The sequence below is a fragment of the Streptopelia decaocto genome (assembly GCF_964273445.1).
Source record: "Streptopelia decaocto genome assembly, chromosome: Z".
In the NCBI taxonomy this organism is placed as follows: Eukaryota; Metazoa; Chordata; class Aves; order Columbiformes; family Columbidae; genus Streptopelia; species Streptopelia decaocto.
The window spans coordinates 48,617,970-48,644,865 of NC_138657.1; positions in this window are offsets into that span (position 1 = coordinate 48,617,970).

Sequence of the window (26,896 nt, forward strand, 5' to 3'; positions counted from 1 at the left end):
GTTACTCTTTTCCTTAGCTGCAGTCTGAACAACTCTGCTCTCCATGCATTCCAGCCTACATCCACTGTCTAGGTAGTGGCCTAGAGAGTTTGACAGAGTAATTCCCTTTTCTACCATAACATATACATTGATGATCGGACACGTTTGCACAGCAGGCCTAATTATTGCCTCCTAACTGAACAATTATTAAATATTTTTCTCTCTTTTAAATTGCTAGTATAATGTGAAAGGTTTCTCCCATCACTGACATGTATCCTTTCAAATGCTACATCTTTGAAACCGACATAAATATATGGATTTATAATCCTATATCAATTAGGATATGGGTGAACCACTGTCAAATCAATTTAACTGTTAAACATTGACCAAATCAGGTCTTCATTTTCCATTTCAGCATCCATGTAAGAACAATAACTTCTTTGAAAGGATTAATTATTCTACTTAGTCCACACTGATGTGTTAATTTCACACATCATCATGCTAAGCCAGATTCAACATACCATTGTATTTCATAAATTAATGTTATCTCGTCTACAGTTGCCACATTCATGTGTGTTTTTACATTCAGAAATATTTCACAGACCACAAAAGCAGCTTAGGTAATATCATTAAATGCACAGAATTATAGATTAATCTTGGGTGAAGGAAGCTCTGGAGGGCCCTAGTCCAACCCCCTGCTCAAAGCAGGGCTAATAACGATCAGGTTGCTCAGGGTCACGTCCAGTTGTGTTCCGAGTATCTCCAAGGGTGAAGACTCTGCAGTCTCTCTGGGCAACCTGTTCCAAAAATTTTCCATGCTGACATTCTTTCTCATGTCGAGTCAGAATTTTCTGTGTTCTAACCTGTGTCTGTTACCTCTGTCACATCATTCCATACCTCTCAGAAGAATCTGGGTCCATTTATTCTAGTCCCTTGTGTTAGATAATCATAGGAGAAAAAGACAAAAGAGAAAATAAAGCTATAGTTGACACAAGATTTCCAGAGAGTTCCTTTCTTTTTCTTTACAGTTTTCCACGCTCTTCACTTAAAAGCAATCAAATTGCTATTGATTATCCCGTTTATCTTTGTCTTCTATTTCTGTCAGCCATAGAAGTAAAAAGCAACTAGCATTTGGTCAGGGAAAGATGAAAAATTTATGTTTTCCAAACTACTCAGACTCTCCGAACCTACAGATTAGACAGAACATCCTGAAAAAAAAAAAAAAGTTTTCTCATAAGATTTTCCATTCCTTTTGCTAGTGCTCAAACTATAAAAAATAGCTGTTCAAGAACAGTTTTTCATATGCTGTTCTGGCCATTCTTCTTCAGACCTTCACCTGAACCATAAAAATAACAAAGCACAAACATGAAAAATAAATCTAAGGTTGGTGTTCCATTCAAGTTTGGGCAATTGTGTGACTTTTTACTTTTTCAACAGGATGAATTTACCTCTAACTGCATTGTTCCCATGTGATCCATGCCAAGCAGACTCAGAGATTTTCCTCCTACTCCCAGCTTCTGTTTTTAATTTCTGTAGGATGTATTCAATGGTATGCAATTCCATTATATCACCAGTGTACTAGTAACTAGCACATTTCCCTTATACAGGACCCTGAGAAAATGCAGGATAAAGAAAGCCTGTAACTGACATTTGGGTTGCATATTCTTGTAGACATCCCTTACATTTCTGTTCTGATTTCACCTTATTCTTTTATTCTTTGCAATAACTTTTTTAGAGACTTGAGACAATGGAAATAGATTTCAGTTCTACAAGACTGCATTTCATTTTTCTTTTTGCTTCTGGATTTATAGATGCATTTTCTTTCAGAAAGAATGTTAAAAATCATCTTTTGAGTTCAGTGTCTTTATGTTGTATCTTTTCAGTCTAAACAAATGGTAAACAACTATCATGGGAGTAATGATTTAGGTGATGAACACTAATCTCATCTGTGTTCCAGAGGAATTAACCACGGTAGGTGTAAATTTATATCTATTCACTCAATGTACATCCAGATAAGAATCCCATCCACAACAGCGGTATGTTCACCTTCTGAATGTCAAATCATACTAAATTGGCATGAGTGGTTTTAACTAGTCCATTGAATTTCAATGACATTTTCCACTCCTCATGAATCTGATCACATGGTAGACAAGAGCACTTAGCTGCATCTCCAGGAACTTCCTGTGGAAGAATAGAAATACACACAGGACTCTGCAGAATAAATCTTCACAGAAGGTGAAAGAATAGAGGCTAGTTGGGCTGAGGCCAATTGCATGAGGTTCAACAAGGCCAAGTGCTGGGTCCTGCACGTGGGTCACAACAACCCCAGGCAGTGCTACAGGTTCAGGGAAGAGTGGCTGGAAAGGGATGTGGAGATGTTGCTCAACAGTGGCTGAATATGAGCCAGCAGTGTGCCCAGGTGGCCAAAAAGGCCAACAGCATCCTAGCTTGTATGAGGAAAAGTGTGACTAGCAGGACTAGAGAAGTGATCTTGCCACTGTACTCAGTGCTGGTGAGGTCCCGCCTTGAATACTGTGTTCCATTTTGGGCCCCTCACCACAGGAAAGACATTAAAGTGCTGGAGCGAGTTCAGAGAAGGGCAATGAAGTTGGTGAAGGGTCTAGAGAACAAGTCCTGTGAGGACCAGCTGAGGGGACTGGGGTTGTTTAGGCTGTCGAGAAGAAGTCTGAGGGGAGACCTTATCGCTTTATACAACTACCTGAAAGGAGGTTGAAACAAGGGGGCCTCAGTCTCTTCTCTCAAGTAACAAGTGAAAGGATGAGAGGAAATGGCCTCAAGGTGGGCCAGGGAAGGTTCAGATTAAATATTAGGAAAAATTTCTTCACAGAAAGTTTGTCAGGTGTTGGAACAGGCTGCCCAAGGAAGTGGTGGAGTCACCACACCCAGAGTTGTTTAAAAGATGTGATGAGGTTCTTAGGGACATGGTTTAGTGCTAGAGTTAAGGTATGGTTGGACTTGGTGATCTTAAGGTTCTCTTCCAACCAAAATGTTTCTATGATTCTATGATTACACCTCTTACAAATAGCAAGAACATTTAGAAAACATTTTAAAACTTTCCAGAGGTATTGCTTCTTTATTCTTTCTTTTAATTAATAGGTCAGCCTTTATCAGCCTTTATCACTACAACAAAAGACATTTTTCTTTTCCCAAAGATGATACGTATTCTTGTTAATACAGACATTATGTATACTTCATTACATGCTAATGGATCATTAATAGTAATTTCAGGTGGTTGAAGGCCCTTGGTCTTCAGCCTTACATATACAGTGTACCCCAAGTATGTATTTATAGTCCGTTAATGCACCATTATCCTGTCTTACTGGTTTATTATTTTACATGCTGTAAATCTGAAACAATGTTATTTCAAAGTATTTATCTAGAAAAGTGGCTGGGGGAGGGGGAATGCTGTAGAATTTCCACTATGGGCTAAATATCTAAAATAGGATTTTGTAATAAATTGAAATTGCATATACTAAAGAAAATTTGCAGCGTCTTATAGTCATATTTGAGTTACGTAGTGCTATGAACCAGAAGAAACATCGCTAAGCTACACAAAGACAAAACTCCCTTGTTTATTCTCTACTTTCCTTGCACAAAGTTCCCAGCGGTTTCCTTCTTTATCACCCACACTTTCCACCGCATACACTGAAATACCAAGACAGATGAAACAGAGATGCGTACTCAACTAATACACTACAGACAAAGGGCAGCCCTCCAGGCCAGCAGAGCAGAGCAGTGGAGAAACAGCAAATAGTCTCACATTTCTTTTCCAGACAATATGTCAAGCTGTTTGCAGTCTTGAGCAACTTTCAGTTTGGATATATGATTTATACTTTTCAGATTATCTTCACAAAAGACAGAGATAATCAATCAAATACTTTTTTAAACCAGAAAATTTATGTCCTGAAGCCCAGAGTGCAGCCATGAGCAGTATCAGGTCACTGAGCTACAAAGAGTCAAATTATTCACCCCCTGCATCCATGACACTTTGAGAGTGTCTGCACAACTCTGCCTGCCAGTAACTTACAGAATCTTGTATTAAGAGTCTTTTGCCCCTCATTCCATTTTCAGGAAAGTATATTTCTAGTTCTCTGGTTCTTGTCCTAGCACACCCGAAGGTATTTTATCCAGCTCCTTATACGATCTCCTATTATAAGTTAAATCACCACATTTATTTATCCTATCAGGAAAAGAGCCTTCTACATCATTTTGATACCATACTATCACTCTGCTCAATGCTCTTGATCAGAATATCTGACGTTGATCTAATTATTCTTGAGTAGGTTCCAGAGCAATAAAAAGGGTGAAGCAAGAGGATATTCATTATGATCATTAGTGTGACAGTAGGTGAGACGCAGACTTGCAGAGGTCTACTCAGCTGGTAATCCAGATGGGTAATTTTGAGTTTGTTTGCAATTTGGAAAAATACCATCACTGTTCATTGCTCTCAACTAAACGAAACATTCAATAAAATGCTGGGCAAAAAAGTTCTAAAGCTACAAACTATGGTATTTTAACTGTATTTCCTTGATGAGTAAATCTGAATACTGGACCATTGCCCCAGCCAAAGATGACAAACATTAGTGAGTCTTACTTCATGGACAAGTTGATTGGAAAAGCACATTAGAGACTTGTGCTGATCTTGCAATACACATGTATAGCAGAGCACAAGGTCTAGCAGAGAAGTTCCCTGTTGTAGAAAATCTTCCAATGGGCTGAAAGATGCTTGGGACCCGGTCCACCTCCACCACCTACCTACCTCTACACCCCCTTCCTATTACAGGGGAGCATGACAAAGCCCAGAGAAAGGTGGAATAGCTCAGGTAAATTCATTAATGTCTGCAGTTAGAGCTGAGGATGAAGCTAGCACTTAGAGCCAAATCAGAAAAGCTGAAATTACAAGACAGATTTTTAACCCAGGATTTATACATTATACTGGGTCGGACATTTGCAGACTGTGTGGAAACCTTTATATCAAAAATTGTAGTTCAAGTAATAAAGCCAACAACATGGTTCAGAACAAGTATTCCATGTTCCCAGCCAGCCACAGGAAAGGACCTAGATACACTCCCATTCTGGGGGAACATGTGGCATCCTGCTGTCCATCATACTCTACCCACCCAGATTACATAGCACAGATATACTGAGGACCTGGAGAAGTGTGACTCTGCTGAGACAGTGCCATGGGAAGCTGGAGGAAAACAACAGATGTACTGGCAACGTGAACTGGCCAGTCTCCAGAAGAACTGGGGCTGGAACCTGCCTCCACACAGTAAGCACAGCAAAGTAAGGTGGAGACACTGTGGGAGGGAGTCTGGGATGTCCATGTGTTCACAGACACTTAAAATCTTCCAAGAGGAAGACAGAGATGATGATAACACATAACTGCTACATACAGATGCAAATAAAAGTTGATTCATAACAAGATAAAACTGCATTGTACTGGATTTCAGTGACCAACTTATTGAATAACACTATTCTTTCCCTCATAAAGCTCAAGAAGGAGCCTTTCCTGCACTCTTTATCTGTGACAAAACAGAACAGAATGCGTATTTTATCATTTCTTTGAAGTGTAGCCCAGAACGAAACTGTTGTCTGAGTCTGAACATACACTGTGCAGAACATGAGTAACCCCTTTGAGATTAGAACAAGAGCTGCTGTTTCCTAAACGAATATCATTAGTGGAAAATATAGCACATTTTCTCAATGTTAGTTTTTATTTTTTGTTTTGCATAGATCTAACCACTCAGACTTTGCTGAGCCTGCAGAAAAAATAAATCTCTTCTGCATATGGGTACTGTTTGTGAAGACATTCATTAAAATTGAATTATGCAGAGCTCCTTATAGGTGCAGTTCCAGGGAAATGTAATGCTGTGCAGCAGAGAGATTAAGTTCATCCCTCAGTTAAATGTGAAGTCTCCACATGTGGCAGCATGATAGCCCTTATTGGTACTTCTTTGCCATGAGCCTAGATGTGGTTGGTCTCATACAAAAAGCACTATTCCAGAAACTTGGAACTGATCCTGTTGTCATTTATCTCTGTTTTGCACATGAACAATCCTAGTAAACATAGTGGCTTTTTTCTGACACATTAAAGAAGAATCATTACTATACACAGCAGCCAGACAGGTCAGCTCTTGAACTGTCCTAAATCAGATCAACTTGCATGTGAGATGTTTTGAATCAGAAAGACTTACTTGCATATATCTTATAGATATAAACTGTTAAAATAGTTTTTCTGTGGTTTTGATGGGCTAGTAATGTAGGTAAAAACATAAAATAACAGCATTTAGTATGCTGTGTCAGTTCATACTTTCCCCCTTCATGCCAGCGAAAGAACAGCTTCCTTTGAAAATAAATAGTCAATATGAACTCGTGCAGAATTGTCATGCTTGCTGTGAAAGGATGAAGAGACACTGGAGCTGAAACACCTCTTCTAGTTTACCCTTGGTAATAGCTGCATTATTATAGTATAAGAGGCAGAATATGGAGGGGGGATGTGGAGCAGAATACACGTGTAGTGTTTTGCTTCAGAGAGCTCTTCTACTCATTTTCTTGCTGTCTGCATATGAAAGTGCCCAGCTGGCAACTTTGCTTCTGATTTATAGCAAAGGTCAGTTAATCCCAAGTAGGCATTTTGCTAAATATCAAGATATCTCCCCATGTGTTTTCTCTGTTTAGCTCAAAGGAAGCTGGAAGCATTAGCAAGGCTTACAAAGTAAGGTGGAGTGATGCCATCTTTAATCACTATCACTCACAGTAATCCTGCTTCCCAGTATTGAATATTTTGTGAATCATTAATTAAGATTATACATCTACAGGGGTTCTCCATTTGTCATAATACTTCTCTATAGACAGATTGACAGGACAAACATCTCATCTTCATCTATTGCGTGACTGTTATACTGCCAGGCAAATAATGTGAAGGGGAGAAAGTACACTGAGAATAATCCTGCAGTCCCTACTAACCCTTAGCAGTTCCTCTGAGGTCAACATGAGATTTGCATCAAGACTAACACATCTTAGAAATACCAGTTCTTCACATCCATCACACCTCTGACTTAAAAAATACGAGGTTTTCTAAACATTCATTAAAAGTCTGCAGAAACAACATTCAATTGTTGTTTATTTTCTAAATGTAAGCAGTAGTAACAGTCTCTTCCATGACAGGAAAAAAAAAAAAAAAAAAAAAAAAAAAACAAACAGCAAACAAAAGAAAACTATAAAGCCACTACAGGGAGCACAAAGCAAGTGAGGAAACTTTACAAAATAGTAATGGTAACCTGTGCTTTTATCCAATGATATGAAATAAATGGAGCAGAAATATCAACATCAATGTTTGTTTAAGTACACATTAACAAGAATGCAAAGTATAATAAAAGAAGATAAAATCTTGGCAGTAGCCCTGAAGGAAATTGCTGAAGTGTCCAGAAGCAATCCACTGTAACCCTTTCTATATTAAGACAGTATATCACACCTGACAAGAGACCAAGGAAAAAGAGAGTCATAGGAGATGTTTTTTCACTTTGGGTTTTGGTTTTTTTGCAATGATCTGTGGCATGCAGGTGACACTTCATGCAAGCATGTGGATCCTGAAATTTATACTGGGTATATGAATCATACCTTTATTGAAGCAGAAAACTATGTTTTTCCCCTCAACCACATACCCACCATTCTAATTCCAGTGTAGACAGTATATCAATCAGCTTAAAAATTAGCATGTACTTATAGTATAGAACAGCCAATACTTTGCAGAGGCAAACTCTCAATGTAATTAATTTTTTCATTCCAGAGTCTGTATGCTTTACTAGGGCCGTGAACACATCACCATTACAGAGTGTGATGAGAACTTGTAGGCCAGCAGAGCAACAATGATCCTTTTTAAAGGTCTCATCTGAAAGGCCCTACACTAAGCTTCCTATTAATCCTTTTTTCTTTTGAAGTAAGCTGAGCTGAACCCACTAAAATGTCAGAGTGAAGCCCAAAAAGGGCAGACATTTTTGAACAGAGAGCACAAAAAGTTCAAGGAATATACAAGCCTTTATTTAAATCACATCTGCATTTTCCTATAAAACTATTTGAAAAAAAAAAAAAAAAAAAAAGAGAGAGAGCTGTCTCAGCACTTTATTGACAATTCAGCTACAGTAGTGCACCTAAAAAAATCATGCCTGGCCAAAGCTTGTGTTCCATGCAACCACCAGGAGTATTGCCTCAACCATTTAGTTTTCAATTTTCACAACACATCTCAGATTAAAGGCACTGACTCACTAAAGAGAGAGTTTCAAATAAATCTGCTGTTCCACAGAATGATCTTCTCTAGGGAAAGAGATCTGGGGTGAAAATCCAAAATATAAGATTGGCCATCTCCATATTGCTGTGGAAACATCCATGAAAAAGACTTTTCCTTGTGTGAGGAAATTTTCTCAAAGGGTCTGCTATGTCTTCTCCACATCACTTGGATACAACATGGTGTGTAGGAAGAAGTAATTATTTCACTCATCTAATGGCACTGCAGTAGCTCCATGAGGCAGGGCCACAAAAAACATGTTGAAGCTACTTCCATCTCTGTCTTTGCAGTCTGCACTGAGTCCATCGCAGCCAGAGCAGGATGAAATAAACATGTTATTCCATACTGTTGTTTTACCATCCTCTGATTAAAAGACACAATATCTTTACAATCCTGTCAAGTAACTCTATACTTACCTTTTTGTAGAAACTGTTGATTTCAGACACATACAGCTACCATAAAAGAGCAGCTGCATCCAGAAATTTTAAATTCTGAATATAAGAAGATGTTAAATGGTTGAAGGAGGGAACATTCTTGAGTTTTGCTTGATTTTTGCTAGTTTTATTCTTCTTTTTTGAAAAAAATGCTGAAAAGAAATACCCCTGAGAACTGTAAGATCTATATAACTGTAATTCCAAGAGCAAATAACAGAAATTATTAATATGAAACAGAATGGATGATTAACATCCTTTTTGTGCTAAAAGCAGAGGTCTCAATGTTCTGAAATGGTCCAAGTTCCTGAACCAAGTGTTGGTCGACTTTCTTACATCTTTTTTTGCTTGAGGATGGCTGTGAAAACCTGATTCAGAAGATACTTTACATCTCTTTTGACCATCACCATTAAGTCTATAGCAAAAGTCCTAGGCTACTATTTCTGAAATTCTTGTTGCTGTTGTCTCTGGAGCTGATAACCAAAGTAGCTCATGGTGACACTTTTCCACTCTGAAATCTGTAGACATAAAATTATCATGTCATACATTTCAAGGACAAAGATCACATGTATTCTAGTTGAGCTATGAGACCCAGCATAGTTGCATTTGACAGTGTTTGACGGCTTCCATAATTTTCAGGCATCAACCCTTGAAATTAATTCAAACTGGCCAGCTGTAAATTTGCCACGAGATACTTTTAATATCATGTAGCAGTGAGAAGAAAAAAGAAAATATAGGTTCAGTGCAAAGTAAGTCTGAGGACACACTGCCATGGAGGTTTTGAACAAGTCTAAGAAATTTCAGTCTAAAACAATTTTCAGATCTCAAGTTTTCAGAGCACTTAAAGAAAGCTTCAGATACAGGATTTTTCCAATTTCCATTTTATACAGAAGAGGCCAGAGCAGGTTCAGAAGAGCATTTTGAAACACGCATCTTCTCCTTACCTCTCCTGTAATTACTCTCCATTGAATAATTATCTAAGAAAAAATGGGTCAGGAGTTCATCACCTACATTAATTGAGTATCTGACAAAAGGTCTTACTCATTAATAAAATCACAATTGTTACCTAAATTATATGAACAAAACAAAATAAACCCCATAAAACACAAAACCCATAATTGCTGTACTGTTTCCCAGCAGTTAGGACAAACATTTCCTTCATGCTTCCCCACACACGGCACATTCCACACACATTTACAGCAAAACTCTTGGGTAATGCCTTTCTGTCTCAGCAAAATAAAACCACAAGAGTATGAGACAGACAAGACAAGTTGTACTCCAAAGGTTTTCTAAAATCTGTGTTTGAACTAGAAAACAAAAAATGCATGACATTTGAGGGATTTAACCAACATAAATCCCAAAGCAGCAGTTGAGGACAGTGTGTTAATTTGGTTGGCAACTTTAAAGCAGTTAAGTGGTAATAGGTATTAAATTAAAGAAAATGCCATTGAACTGGAAGGGTATAATGGCCCTAAAAGATTCATTATTCTTTGGGGAAGAGGGTGTCGCCCCGCCAAGTAATACAATAAAAATCCTTCAATTCAGAGGCACACTGATAGTTCAGCTACGCTTTCCTTTTCTCTTGTATTCCACTAGCTGAAAAGTGATGAATAGAAGATTTGTGACGTCTGATTTTTGGCATCTCCTATGCTTTATATATAATAGGCTCCATTTTCATTTTAAAATGCAGGTTTAAAGGTGTGAGTATTGCTGCTGATGACACAAGTCAAATGCAAGCCATGCTGGTGTACATTTGCTGAACACTCAACTCCTGGCTATGAAAAATACATAAATCTATAGACGTGAATTTCATTAGAGCAACTTCTGTAAAAGGCTATTGGTTGCTCATGATCCAATTTGTCCACTCTCCTAGTTTTCACCTGTTTACCTTACACACACACATAAAAGATATCTAAAGGGCAATCTAAAGTAAGTGCAGTTACCAGAAGAACATCATATTTATTTTCATTTTTTACACTAAGTATATGTTGTGGTTATCCAGAGTCAATGTACTCACATATTCCACCAATATCTTTCATGATAAGCAAAAATTTTGTACTTGTCTTTCTTAAAAGCATTACTGATCAAGAAAGCACCAGCAAGGAAAAAAAAAAAAAAAAAAAAGTAAAAACTTCTAGGGTTATATCATGTTAACAGCAGCTAGATTGGGCAAGTCATAGAGTTACACCATATTTTCTCTCCCGAGACCCAGGTAAGTAACAAAGCACTTGTATGGATGTTCTACTAAGTCGGGCAGTCACATGACAAATGTGGCTTTCTTAGAATAAGTATTGTGATATTATATTCTGAGGCACAGACTCCTGAGAAGGGATGGGAGTCATCTATAAATCAGCATTCCCAATGCTGATTGCAATAACCAAGAGTACTATCTTCCAGAGACAATGCTTCACAGAATGATACTAAGAAACCTAATAGGTAGCTAAATCAAAGGATGTCTCAGCAAGATACCTGCCGTACAAGAGAATGAGTTGTACACTTGGTTGGGGAATTATTCAAGGATATTTTGTAAGTTCAACCAGCTTTGTGACAATTCATTTTAGGTAAAGATGAAGGATTTTTCATGTATCCAAAACTAAATGAAGTTCTTTAGGTTGCTGTAAAGCCAGTCTAGCACATAATTTAAGTTCAATATAATTATATTTATCAATTATACTGCAAGGAGGCCCTATGATGGGCAAACAGCTTCCAGGTATTGCTAATAGTCATTCAGTTCCCACATTGAAAGTTTACTTCTTTGTTGGACACAATTAGAAGCTTTTCTTCCAGAGAACTGGAAAGAACTATAATTTGCATACCTCTTAGGGGTTTATTAAAACAAACTTTGAAACTTGTTTGATTTTTCTTATAATGCCAACACAGCCTTAGTACCTAATAATGTTATTAGCATGGCTCCATTCTCCTTAAGCTTCCCCTTCTACTCTCATCTGATCCTCCCTGAAGCTAGTAGATATGTTTGTTATCTAAAAGCTATACTCCTCAAATATTTTTGGAAAATCTTGGAAATATATTAACACTAATTAACTCTGCATTTATGTACATTTTTACCTCTTGCATCTGGACAGAGATATCCTTTCTGGTCAGCAGAGCCTTAGCTGGTACACTCATGTTTCCTGGAACTTGATGGCCATTTCTGCTGCCTTTGCAGTCACACAAATATAAACTGACTTTTACACATTTCTGGACAAAAGCTGGTGGCTACAATGCCCCTCATTATCATCAATAGAGGTGTCTGGTCACCAGAGCTGGCCCTTAAATAAAAACACAAAATGCTTGCATGACCTGTGGATGAACAGCTTCCCTCACAATCTCCCAGTTTGCATTTAAAGCGAGGAGAAAGAAGATTAAAAAAAAAAAAAAAAATACCCTTTGGAGTAGTTTGATCCTTCTTTCTTAACAGCAAAGGGCTTCTGGAAATTGCCCAAGAGCATAAGTAGGACCTTCTCATGAAACTCAGGTTCCTGAAGTTTCTCAAAATTCAGTTTCCTTAGAGGTCATGGGATCAACTGGTACTTTTTTCCATCTGAAAACAGAGCTCAGTGGAATTATACAGAAATAAATAAATGCAAACTGCAAGTCTTTGCCTGCTTTCCCCTCAATGTCACAGCCCAACACATTCTTCCAACTCATGTCTTTCCATATTAAGTGTGCTACGAAGAATCCTTTTGGGCACAGCATATATTTTCAGCATTCATCCACCAGCCAGGCAAAATGTATCCAAATGCTCAAGGCATACGTGTACTTAGAAGGAAAAAGCTATTGCTGTCACTTGGCTCTAAGGAAAAAGATACACACCTTTGGGGAACACACCCTTTTATCTCCACTGGAAATTAAAAAAAGAGTATAGTGTAAAGAGATGCTTTTCCAGCAGCAAGTCTGTTATGCATTTTGTTAAATCAGTTTCAGAAACAAAAATTTTAGTACACAAATCTCCATATTTCTGCTGTATTCTTGACACTCGTTGGTCAGCATTGTCTGCTGGTAAAAGGCTATTACAGGTATGCTGTTGTCAGTGGAAAAATATGACCTGGATTACTTCACATTTCTGCACCTACTTCCACTTTGTGGGATTAGATTTAGGACGTTGAACTTGTGGATTAGTTACAAAACTCAGTGACCTGTTTTCTTAGACAGCATCTTCACAGAAGCGTTATGTCGAAAAGATCAAACCCCAATTAAATAGTTTATCCATTAAGAAGAGGTGTGCCTATAAAGGAACTACCAATGAAAAGAAGTACAGCAAGAGATTAACATGTCCTGGAACTCAACACCAGAGTGGATGGCTGTTAGCCAGAAAAGTTGTTAATGACCAGTAGAAAAAAATGGGTGTCAAAAAAGAAACCTGAAAAGTAAAAGAGACTATGCAGTCCAGTTTTCTAATGGTCTAACTGTTGCCCTTCCTCACCAAATGAGAAGCATCAGTAGAAATATTTTACAGCTCAAACTCACATGGCCTTAGATGGGAGATACATACTGGCTGATGAAAATTCATGTATGAACATGGTATGCAGGATGATGTCAGCGCTATGCAATATGACTGAGCATGGCACTGCAAGGTTTGATGATGCTGAAATAGAGACAAATTGAGCATAATTATTTTGGGCTTTCACATTAAGTGAAGGACTTTTCCAATAATGGCACACAATTATTTTGATGACATTTTCTTTTTAGTGTCAGTTGCATTCTGAAGCACACAAATGCCACCTAAACAAACCTTGCAGTGTTGATGGAAGTAAAATTGTGTCACCAATGAAACCATTGTGGATTTGAAAGACTTAATGTACACCAGATTAAACAGGTAGTTATGCATGTATGCTAATAAACATTAAATGGAGAATGACATTCCTTTGGATTAGAAAACATCTCCCACTGATCCCTGTCTTGTTCTTATGCTCCATATTCAACTGTGTGATTTTGTCCTCTCTTCATAAGCATCCAGTGCTGGTCGGTGTTGCAGACAGGACTGTAGGTTAAATGTGCCTTTGATTAGAATTAGCAATCTATTAAATTTTTCAATATCATAATTTAGTGAAATACCTTTGGGGTTAAACAGCTGGAAACACCATTGGCATTTATCAGTTGAGGAATTACTTACAAAGAGTAAAACTTATAGAATTTCCTTAAATACCTGAGAGCTTGTATTGCATTTTTGAAGTTATTTTTCAAAAGTATGCTATGTAATATTCACATTCCTTTAGGCCTTACTAAAATTCACTTTTGCTGAAAAAAGGAATTAGGACCACTTAAATGCTTTATAAATTACACAACATAAATTGCCTTGTACCTGCTGATTTCAAGGTTAAAGTAAAAAGGTAAATCTAAGTAATAGTGAGGTCATCTAAACATTTGTATATATGTACAATATTTTTGGAGACCAATACTAATAACTGCCAGGCAGTAGAATCTTAATGGCAGCCAACATATAGTTGCGGAGCAACTAGAAAAACAGTAAGACAAAATATTTTTGATATGGAGACAGCTCCTACAAATGTAATTTCCTTGGCTTGACTGTTACAGAATGATGTCACCAATATTTTAAGATAACACTTTATAATTTTTTTTATGAGTGTTGCCTTTTCTTTCTTAGAGAGGCCTCACCATTTTCTCCAAATACCTGTTTTTTCAAAAATATTCATTTAAACATTCCACATACTTCATATTCCCTGCGGCTGCCTATTTAAAATCTGAAATTTAGGCTCTGATATTCTTCTTTGATCAAAGCACCAAATGTTCTTAGGTTTGATCCCTGACTGAAACAATCAAACACTTACAAGTTCAAATTTCTGTTACAGAGTTGCTTACTGATAGCACATTTAATCTTCACAGTCTGCGGTAAACCTAAACTCCACTTGAAATAAGCTTTTATTCACCAGCTCATGTGAATATTTACAGAAAGCAAATACAACAGACACACAAGTGCTGACATTCAGTAATGAACGTTCACTACAGGAACCTATAATGAACCTTGTGATGAACAAACACAGCCAGGAAAACCTATTTTGGAATTTAAATTAATGTTTAATTCACCTTTTTTTTTAGACCTCTCTCAGAATCCTGAATTGGTATAAAGTGATGAAGCCCTACTAGTACAAAAACTTGTGGTTGTTTGCATCACCACAGCTAAGCAAGGAGAACTTAGACATTTCAAACACAAGAACAATTTTTTTCTATGGACTATCTTGTGTCGTCTACGTATGTCAGCTATTCAACACTGGAGACTACAGAGGATTTCTGGCTGTCAGCCAACACCACTATGCATGAATATCCAAGACTAAGACAAACATCTGCTCATAGCCATGTCATTCAAGTTACATGGTAACTAAATAAAAACAGGTCTAAAACAGTGCATTATATTCCCGGGCATGATTACATAACTGAAGAAAAAAAAAAGAAGCTTCTACTGAAATATTAGCATACTTCAATGTGAGAGCCTTCCTATCTCCTTGAAAAATATATTTATTGTACTGCTCCTGAGTGCAGTCCTGGGCACCAGCAGAACAAGGCTACAGTGAAGTGCTTGGGTTTCCCAAATGTCAAGCCAACTGCAGCACTGTAACTAGAACCAGCTGTTTCAGGAAGATTTTTCATAATGCTGAAAGAATATGCACATAATCACATGAAAATATATAAATGTAAGCATGTGTTTGAAAACAACTTCAAATATCTCTATAACATTGGTAGGTAAATGTATCTAATAAATTGCTTATGTTACATAGTTTACATTAGATTCATAAAAAAAATACTTCATTTTTACTCACAGAGAAACAAAATAGTTAAGATACTGTAGTATCACAGTTTTTCAAACATTTTGGTGAAAGTAAAATTTTTACATTAGGAATTAATAAATATTATTTCGGTGCATACTCTTCAGAGGGAGATGTTAGCCAAGTAAGCATTAACCAAAAAAAAAGCTAAAATGAATTGTGGTTATTATTTTATTTATGGCCTCCTACTATACTTGGTTGCAATTACATGTACGAATGTTAGATGTCGACATACATATTCGTGTGTGATAAGAAGCATAAAGTATTCATTAAATCCATGAAAATGGAGAAGAAATAAAATTTACTTGCCAATATCCATTTAGAAGTCTATTGTTTTTGTAACTTGCCAAGAAGATACACAGTTACAGATGTATTCTGCCTCAGAGATGTTATGGATGACTGCAAGTCTGGTAAATAGAGGGGGTTAGTGAAAAACAAAGATTTATCCTTCTTTTTTCCAGAAGTTTGACTTTCCCTAGAAAACTAATCCTTTTCCAACTTTCAGCCAAAATAATTCTTTTTTATATTCAGTAGTTTAAATTAGTAGTTTTCATTATTTTAGAAGAAGCCTTAAATTTCCAAGCTTTCCCAACAGTACTTCTAGTATAAGTGTTTCAAAAAGACTGTTCAGTCTTTTATGGATGAGATAAACTGCCAAAACACTATCTCTACTTGCTAGAGAAATAGTCTTGATAATATAAAACAAAAAACTCTCTCTACAATATGTCCTGAATACCTTTGTACCCGATTCAAAAAATCTTGTCTCAGGCTGTAATTTTTATTTGACATCTCATGCCTTCTCTCTGTCAATTCAAGATTAATAAAGGTATCCTTCATAATTTTTTCAATGTCAAAACCACAACCAAACTTAATATACTGCACAGAGCAAGAAACCTGTAAATCTAAATGACATAGTATACAGCATCATTTTTCCTGTTAACGTTTTTATATAGATCTAGGGTAGAAGACAGGTGTGGTGAGCTTACACTTCATCCAGCCTCTGTGGAGACAGGTCTCAAGGCTTTTATTAGTCAGTAACACTGACATAATTCCTATGCTGTAATAACTGTAGCTTACTGCTTTTAGCATACAACAGCCTTTGTTCTGAAGGGATTACTGTCTTTACTGGCCCTATGCCTTAGCAAACACCCAAGGCATCCAATACTTCTTTAAAATGCACTGTTGGACATGTTGGACATTTTGTGCATACTTACATTCCATGTAAATACTGTTACATCCTCCTTACCATACAAGCCTCAGACAGAAAGTATATCCCAGCACTGCTCCAAATAATCCATGAACAGTATGTTATACCAACAAATATTTTATTAAGCTATACTTCCTCAACTGTAAAGCTAACTCAGAAAATAAAGACTCCATATTGTGTATATAATTTATGGTAAAACATTTATTATATTTTTTTTAATTTAAACACCTAGTATATATTTCAACATCTGTAAAACTGTAATGTTTTTAAAAGCAATAAAGTACTTTGATTTTCACAGACATCTTAGTACTGCACCTAAATACATCAAAACCAAATAGAATAATAGAATGGTTTGGATTGGAACCAGATAGGCTGTGGAGTTTCCTCCTCCTCCTGGAGACATTCAAAATCTGTCTGGACACATTCCTGTGCAATATATTCCAGGTGTACCTGCTTTAGCAGAGAGGTTGGACTAGATGATCTCCAGAGGTCACTTCCAACCCTAACTATTCTGTAACTCTGTGATTGTGTAAGGGACCTTAAAGATTATCTAGTTCCAACCCACCCTCCATGGGCAGGGACACCTTCCACTATATCAGGTTGCTCAAAGCCCCATCCAACCTGGCCTTGAACACTTCCAGGGATGGAGCATCCACAACTTCTCCACAACACCCTGTTCCCGTGTCTCATCACCCTCATGGTAAAGAATTTCTTCCTTATATCTAATCTAAATCTACCCTCTTTCAGTTTAAAGACATTATCCCTTGTCCTGTCACTGCACACCCTCGTAAAAAGTTCCTCTCCAGCTTTCTGTAGGCCCCCTTTAGGTACTGGAAGATTGCTATAAGGTCTCCCAGAGCCTTCTCCAGGCTTAACAACCCCAACTCTCTCAGCCTGTCCTCATAGGAGAGGTGCTCCAGCCCTCTGATCATCTTCGTGTCCCTCCTCTGCATTTGCTTCAACAGGCCCATGCCCCTCTTACATCAGGCCTAGAGTTGGACACAGGACTCCAGGTGAAGGTCACAAGAGCAAAGGAAGAATCACTTCCCTCAACCTGCTGGTCATGCTTCTTTTGATGCAGCCCAGGATAGAGCTGGCTTTCTGGGCTGCTCATGCACCTTGCCAGGTCAAGTTGAGCTTCTCATCAACCAGCAACAAGTCTTTCTCCTCAGGGCTGCTCTCAAGTCATTCTCCACCCAGTCTGTATTTGTGCTTAGGATTGCCCTGACCTATGTGCAGGGCCTTGCACTTGGCCTTGTTGAACTTCATAAGGTTTTTATAGGCCAAGCTCTTCAGCCTGTCAAGGTCCCACTGCATGGTGTGCTCTCACTCCAGTGTATTGTCCAGAACATACAGGTTGGTGTCACATATTAGCTTTTTAGTTTTTCCCAGATAAATTGCCTACAGTCTACCAGCAAGTGTCACTTCAGTTTCATGTCTATCCTCTTTCAAGATCATATGGCTTACAAGACAGAGGCATGATCTAATACGCCTTTCCTACATTTAACTGACATTTTTTGAGGCAATTTAAGCTGTCTGCAGGTTTGGGAATTTTACAGATTTTTATTAATAAATGTGAGTCTTTGGTTGTTCAATGTCAATAGAAAATTAAAAGTATGAAAATACTGTGGGTTTGATAGATGCATAGAAATGGTATCTTCTCAAAAGTTCTCAATAAATAACATTGAAATCTTAACAATAATAAAAGGGTGTTTGAAGATTTTCATGCTTATTGGAAACTACTTAACACACTGGGTTTCTTCTAATCCTAGCTCATGCTCAGATACAAGATTTTAAGAAGTAGTTGGGCCTTTCAGCTCTGTAGTCAACTACTGCAGTGATATGAATCCTCAATATATTCCTATAACAGGACCTTTTACTAGCTGAGCACCAGGAATCATCCCTTAACGATGTTTACTTGATAAACTCTGAGTTAAAATACAAGTTTATGGTCAGTAATAAAATACCGCTGTATGTTTAACTCATCCTCTTAATATGCCTGGTGTGTATATTATCCACACAGTTGTATAGATCAGAAACGCGGGATACAGGCAGGTTAAATAATTTCTCCATCTGTTCTCTATGTCCTTTGGAGCATAACCTAAATGTGGACATGTGGAAAAGTTCAAGTAAAATGCTAGTTCCACAAAAAGCAAGAGATTTTTTGGTCTTTGTTTTAGTGGCAACAAAATCTTATTCTCGATTTGTAAGAAATTTCCTGACATTAAGAAAAAAAAAATCTAGTGACCTTCCTAATCACAATTCCACTGGGTGAAAGACAGGTGCAACCCAGCTTATGGTAGTGAGCAGGTTGACACAATGTACACAATCTACTGCAATGCTAGATTTTTGGGGTGGGTGGACATCGAACAGCCTCAGAATTCACTCATAAGACTTCTTTTCAGGATGTAAAAAAGTATGACATTTAGCAAGACTCAGACAAAGGTTCAGGGTGGCACACAACTCGCCTGAAAATTAATAATTTATAGGATGCTCTTTTAGTTTGGTCCAGAATATAAATGAACACACCCATGTCATACTTGCACTGTTTTTTCTCATTTGCAATAAAATGGTGTTTAGTGACTCTAAATTCAAAAGTTCCTCTTTCCCGTTTAACCTATTATCTAGGGTAATACAATCATGTGGAGTACTTAGTAAGTCACTTTTCAACCATCAATCAACCCTAAATAGTGCTCCCTCATATTAAATCAAGAGGCTAGGAGAGATTCCCCCTTTTCTCTGTCTCAAAGATAGCAGCAGTCAATAAAGCTGTCCACTTCAAATACAAGATTTATAGCTGTCAGGTTTTTCATAGCATCTACTCCAAGCTTCTAAATGCAATATTCATCCTGGTAGCAAACAAGCAACAACCACCTGTAGAAACACCTAATGGGATTTTCTGTGCCTAACAGAAGTCTGAATCCTATCCAGGTGCCTGCTAATTGACCTGCAGAGGAAGCATTTCATTGTGTGCAGCCAAGCAGCCCTGTTTACATAAATCAATACGGAAAAGAGAGTTTGGGAGTTTTTAAGCAGAGGTCAGGGTTAATCTGCAAATGTGTTTTATCCCTTGAAGGATTTATATTAATACAGTTTTGTCTCTGATGGTGCTGATTTGAAGCTTACATTATAACAGAAAATCTTCCCTCTGGTGCTTTTTTTCTCTTTTGCTTTTTTTTATCTTAAATACTCAGCTGAAGCCACTTGATCTCATACCACCCAACAGGAGAGCAAGGAGAACTTCCTAGCAAATCTTTAGGTAAATCCCACATACCTTTTTAATAAGCAACCAGTTATACTTATTAGAGAATAGAGTTCCTGTAACGAAAAAAAAATTCCCTATTGTATTTCCTTCCTGAGTTGATTTTGTGTGCATGTCTGTATGTAGGGTTTTTTGTTGGTTTTTTTTTGTTTGTTTGTTTTTTGTTCTTTGGTTTTTTACTGTAACTTTGTCTAATATTCTTTTATAGCAAGGAAAAAACAGAAAATGTTCTGATATAAAGATACGGTCCAATAGGACAGAATTCAGATACATCTCAAAATCCCAAAGAACAAAACGAGAATCTGGCTGATGTCCAAGATACAGAATTTTGTGGGGTAAAATGGAATTACAATTTCAATATGAACCCAGTAGACAGACCATTCATTTTAAGGGTATCAGATGATGGCTGTTACAGTTAGAAATGCCAACATAAAATGAGGCAGGAGACCACTGTTTCAATTAAGCACCCCATCATTGTAAATATGGTCCTGAAAAGGGGGGTTTGCTTCCTACTAGAGAATATTTTAATATCCAGGGCTCCCTCCTCAGAGGGCTGCATCCCAAGCTGCCAGTCTGGCTCCACGAAACTGCTCTGAAGCTCTGCTGTCCTGTGGTAACAGCCATGTCAATACAGGCAGATCCTCCTCCAAACTCTGCCCCAGCAAGGACTATGGACAGGCTATGGCTCCTGAACCTGCAGCATCTTGGGCAAGCCAAGAAGGTAGCAGGGGTGGTCAGAGCAGAAAGACTGAAACCTTCTTTCACAGCAAGAACCTGCTATATACAACAGACCAGATTTCGTCATTGACCATATATCTATTCTGTCTGTTCTAACATTGAAAAAGACTATACCCTGCACTGTTTCATAAATTCAGCCATTTTATATGAACACACAAAAAAAGAAAAGCATGTATGATTTTAGATGTATCCCTTTTTCAAGGCACCATAGTATACCAAGATTGTTACTCCAAGATAAATGAAGTATCACTGCTCACTCACTGTACAAGTCACCTCAGTTTGACATGATTTCAGCCAGTCATGGCTTCTGCCCGTTAGCTGACATTAATGCCCTCCCTTATGATGACATTTATGGTTTCCATTATTTTTTGCAGCACTCCATTGATTTTGAGATCTATAGCACCTACATGAATTGTCCTTCAAAGCTCTGTCATTATTTCTGCTTGTACAATAGGTGAGGCATGCCCAATGATTCAGGATCAAATGTAACCAACTTAATAGCTGCCTGAGTGCTAAAAAAGTAAACGTACTCCTCTCAGCTGATATTCAATTTCCTGAAAATTGTAAGAATACTGACATTTTAATGAATAATAAATGTAAATGATCACCATTATATTGATCATTTTTATTTCTCACTGCTAAATACCTCAGGCTTGCAATGGCCTTACAAACCAACTGGATAATGTTGAAAACATAAAAACATAAGCCTTCTTGTAGGAGTGACCAGAGGAAAAAAAAAAAAAACAGCATATGAAAAGTGGTGTTCAGAACTGAAATGAACCAAAGTCAACCTAAGGCAAGCCAGTCCTCATTGCTGTCCAAAAAGGCAAACAAGACCTTGCTAAAGCCATTTCTCAATATGGGCTTGTGCTTGCTCCTCCCCAGCATATGTGATTACACTGGTTACAATAATGGAATCATAAAATCATTTTGTTTGGAAAAGATATTTAAGATCATTGAGTCCAACTGTCAACCTAACACTATCAAGTCCACCTCTAAATCATGTCCCTAAGAACCTTATTTACATGTCTTTTAAACACCTCCAAGGATGATGACTCAAGCCCCGGTTTCTGCTGCTTAGGGCTGGACATGGAATCCCTTTGGTGGTGAAGATAAGTACAACAGCAAAGACCAACACAAAGGCTTTCAGCTTAGGCTTTGTGGACACCTGAGCCCACCTAAGTACAAAAGCAGATAGTTTCCAGAGGACAGTCTTCTGAAATACTTCAGCTACACCAATAGCTTTAGTAGCACAGAACACCCAGTAGCTCATAAAAACATCTTCTCTTTCTTCAGTATTGACGGCTAAACTGAAGGTCTACAGTTGCAGGGTTGCTTATAATTGCCAAAACTGGACTTAATGGTGACTGGGCGGTTCACAGCAGACCTTCGTTGGGTGTCCTGCTGCAGGTTGTCCCCCAAAGGTGTTGTTTCTATAGTATCAGCAGAGTTCAAAATACCCTACACTATGACATTCTCCAAAAATAGAGGGATTTCATAGAAAAACAGACCAGACCTTTACATCCTAGCAGACAGGGTCATGATTCTTCCTGGAGCTTCTCTTTTCTGTACTTTAAAGATAGATTTATTTGTCCTTAGACCAGTCACACTGTAAATCTATTCTTCTGGAAACTAACTCCTTTCATAAATCTTGACTTCAGTGTGTGGTTTCTCTCGGATTGAGCCTGATATACTCTCAATCTAATAATTAGTGTGATGATGTCAGTTATCCCTCTCAGCAAAAGGTGGTTCAAAAACAAAGTTTCATGAAACTCTTCATACATCTTTAATACCATAAACATTTTGCTGTTCCATTTGGTCTTGCCATATTTTTGTCACTGTATAATGACACCACCCACCACCAAGAAGAGTGTTGTATTTGCACATGCAGGCAGGTAAGATGGCCGCTGCCAAGAGCAGCTGAGCTGTATTCGACCTCCTTCCCCTACTTTGTGCTTCCAGAGAAGAGCCAAGCATTTAAAATGCTCTCATGAGTAAGACAGGAAAAAAAAAAAAAAAAAAGCAGGAAAAAAAAGAAAAAAAAAGCCTTCTAATTAAAACAACTGATAATGGCTAATTTCCATAATTAAAATGGCTCTGTCTAAATGAACCCATTGCAGGGCTTTTTTGAGCCCATTCCTTTCAGTACATGCCATAAAGCTATCTATATACTTCCACTCCTTTATTTCAGAAACAATGTTTATCAAATTGCAATGTCAGGCCTAAGTTTGGGCTGTGTATCTCTAACAAAACATTGGTTTTCTTAAGGTAGCCCAGCAGCCCAGCAAGGCTGCTCTGTTTGCCAGCACTTGCTGTCGTGCTCCACAGAGAGAAAGGGGATTCTGTCATTTGTGCTGCTGCACTGATGAAGTGTTTGCTGGAAAACACCAGTAGGCTCTCCAGAAACATGATACAGCAAGATAAAGCTTATACAAACTGAGAAGCATAAACAAACACAGCCTCCTTGTGTTAATCCTGTAAAAGCACATGTCTGTGACAAGAGGAGCCAGCACCACACAGCACTGTGGTCTGTGGTTTTCTGCTGCAGTTTTTAACTCCTGAAGAGACAGGACATAAATGCAGGTGTGTCTCCTGCTGGTAAGTCCTTACTTCCATGCAAGGTTAGGCTTCTTTGTAACTCAGTTAGCATCCATAGGAACTAGACTGGTTAAGACTCACTTTCAACATACACAGAAAATAACACCACATCCATTATGTTAGCGATCAAAGCTATACAAGATTGTAGATTGTTTCAAAGATCAAAGACAGATTGTCAGACTTCATTACAAGAGGAAAAAAGGCACTCTGACTTCAAAAGACATTGCATTGTCCTTTGTTTCCTCCTCAAAAATAATTTTCAAGAAGATGGTAAGTCACCTCAGAGAAACCTAAATTAACAAGCCTTTTGACAGTACCTTATAGCTCTTTCTGCAGTTTGATCTTCTCATTCTTTTTCCTCCTTTATGTCTAGCATGAGTGCAAACTGACTGTTTGGCCTGCTGTCTTAACCCTGGGGCACATTAAGGAAGAAAATTTTAGCATTTTATCAATCTGCAAGTCACCTAAAATTGCTCCCCCATGTTCCCCTGATTGCTTTGTCTTGCTCTCTGCAATATTAAGAATGTTTGCAAAAGACTACTTGAAAATATGTTTAATTAGATTTCTCAGTTCCCTGACTGAAGCGATACTTTCAGTCAAATTCACAGAACAAGTTACACTAATTGTGAATAAAAATAGCATCAGGATTAGACGACTTTGATGCTGCTTGAGCTGTAATTCATATGGATACCTTTTTGGAGTGTAGTTTCATGAAAGCACTCATATTTTCATGACTGTTTAAAGTGGTTTTAAACTATTACATGAAGGAATTTTCAGAATTACCCCCAAGGCAAAAACTCAGCCAGCCACGCAAAGATTCAAACTTGAGTACATCCATTCATATGTGAGGGCTAACAAACAATAGTAAATCAATATTACCAGCTTGAATTTGCTTTTTCTATATCAAGGCCTATTTTACCTTACCAATGATGCCTCCATCGACAGTACCCATAGCTTACCATAAATAAGCTAACAGAGCTAATCAACAGCACTGAGAGGTTCATTCAGTCTAGAGCAGAACAAAGAGAAAGTGTGGATCTTCATCTGATTTACCTTCTCTATAACTAACACTCATACAGACATAACTGAACAAGTGTGACTACCAGTTGCCTCTGGGAACTAGTTTTTCATTTAAGAAATTGCTTGTGAACAGGTTTTTCACTATCATCAAACATGGAGCTAAAATGGTCAAGGTGCTGATTAACCACCTGTTGGGCTCTTGCCTCATAAGTATTGATCACTCTTCCAGCTGAAGTTGCACTGCAGTTTGAGAAATGTAAATGTTATGAGAAACACTAAGATAAAAAGCAACCACTACACAGGCTGTGCTGGACAGGCTCTGCAGCAACCAAGTCCTTAATCAGCAATGCCAATATCTGAAATGGTGTTAATATGCTGTAAAGTGGTACTTAATAACAAACCAATATGTTCACAAATGCTCAGAGTAGATAAGAAAAATTAAGAAAGCACTCATGCAGGCTGCTTTGTACTGTTTCTTTCTCTTTCATTTTCCTTCTACTTTGCATTTAAAAACTCTGTTTTTTCTCAGAAATAAAAACTGGATTGGAGTGAGGGTAGGTCCCCTCAACTCATGAGAGTAAACATGCTTCTTAAAAGGAATATTTTGTTGCATAATCTTTTAACCTACATGGATCAACCTAAATCTGGGTCCTGGTGACTCCATATTCAATTCTTTAGTAGTTTCTCCCATGTCAATCACTGAAGCATCATCTAAAAGCTGAGAGGCATAAACTAATTAGCAAAGCTAATAACAAACTGCCAAAATGGAAAAATACAAACAACTGCTGAACAGAGATGCTTGGTCTGTGACTGCTTTTTGCCTTCTTTCCACCATACCCTGATCTGTTTGCTCTCTAATTTTCTCATGGAGATACAGACATACAGACTTATATAGGTATGAACAGCGTATATGAACATATATACACACATATACATATGTATAGATACCACCACATATGCTCCATATAGAGAGAAATATAGATATAAAAAGACTGTTCTCTTCGGGGTTTTCTTTAAAGGGTTTTTGCTTAAAATGCATCTTATCTGTGGAGGATCATAGAATCACAGAATCATTCCAGTTGGAAGAGACCCTCAGGATCATCGAGACCAACCATAACTTTACTCCAGCACTAAACCATGTCCCTAAAACATCATCTAAACACTTTATAAACACCTCCAGGGATGGTGACTCCACCAGTGCCCAGGGCAGCCTGTTCCAACACCTGACAGCCCATTCTGTGAAGAATTTTTTCCTAATATCCAATCTAAACCTCCTCTGGCACAACTTGAGGCCACTTCCTCTTGTCCTATCACTTGCTACTTGGGAGAAGAGACCAACACCCTTCATGCTACAATCTCCTTTCAGGTAGTAGTAGCAAGTGATAAGGTCTCCCCTCAGTCTCCTTTTCTCCAGGGTAAACAGCCCCAGTTCCCTCAGCAGCTCCTCATCAGACTTGTGCTCCAGGCCTCTCACCAGCTTTGTCACCTCCTCTGCACTCTCTATAGTACTTCAACGTCCTTCTTATGATGAAGGGCCCAAAACTGAACACAGTATCCGAGGTGCAGCCTCACCAGTGCCAAGTACAGTGGCACAATCACTTCTCTAGTCCTGCTGGTCACACTATTCCTGACACAAGCCAGGCCACCTGGGCACACTGCTGGCTCATATGGCTGTTGACCAGCATCCCCAGATCCTTTTCTGGTGTGTAGCTTTCCAGTCAGTCTTCCTTGAGGCTGTAGCGCTGCCTGGGGTTGTTGTGACCCAAGTGCCAGACTTGGCACTTGGCCTCGTTGAACCTCACACAATTGGCCTCAGCCCAATGATCCAGCCAGTCCAGATCCCTCTGTATGGCCTTCATAACCTCCAGCAGATCAACACTCCCATCCAATTTGGTGTCATATGCAAACTAAGGGCACACTCAATCCCCTCATCCAGATAATTGATAAAGAGGCTAAACAGAAATGATCCCAATACTGAGCCCTGGGGAACACTACTCATGACTGGCCACCAACTGGATTTGGCTCCGTTCACCACAACTCTTTGGGCCTGGCCATCAAGCCAGTTCTTTATCCATTGCAGAGTACGCCTATCCAGGCCATGAGCTGCCAGTTTCTCCAGGAGAATGCTGTGGGGTACAGTGTCAAAGGCTTTATTGAATTCTAGGTACACAACATCCACAGCCTTTCCCTCATCTACTAGGTGGGTCACGCTGTCGTAGAAGGAGAGCAGGCTGGTCAAATAGGACCCACTTTTCATAAACCTATGTCGATTGGGCCTGATTGCATGGTTTTCTTGTATGTGTCATGTGATGGCACTCAGAATGATCTCTTCCATTACGTTTCATGTTACCGAGGTTAGACTGACAGGTTTGTAGCTCCCCATATCCTCCTTCTGGCCCTTCTTGTAGACAGGCATCACGTTTGCTAACCTCCAGTTAACAGGAACCTCCTTGGTTCACCATGAGTGTTCAGAAATGATGGAAAGTGGCTTGGTGTGCATGTCCGCTAGCTCCCTCACAAACCTTGGGTGGATCCTATCTGGACCAATACCTAAGTGGTGTAGCAGGTCAC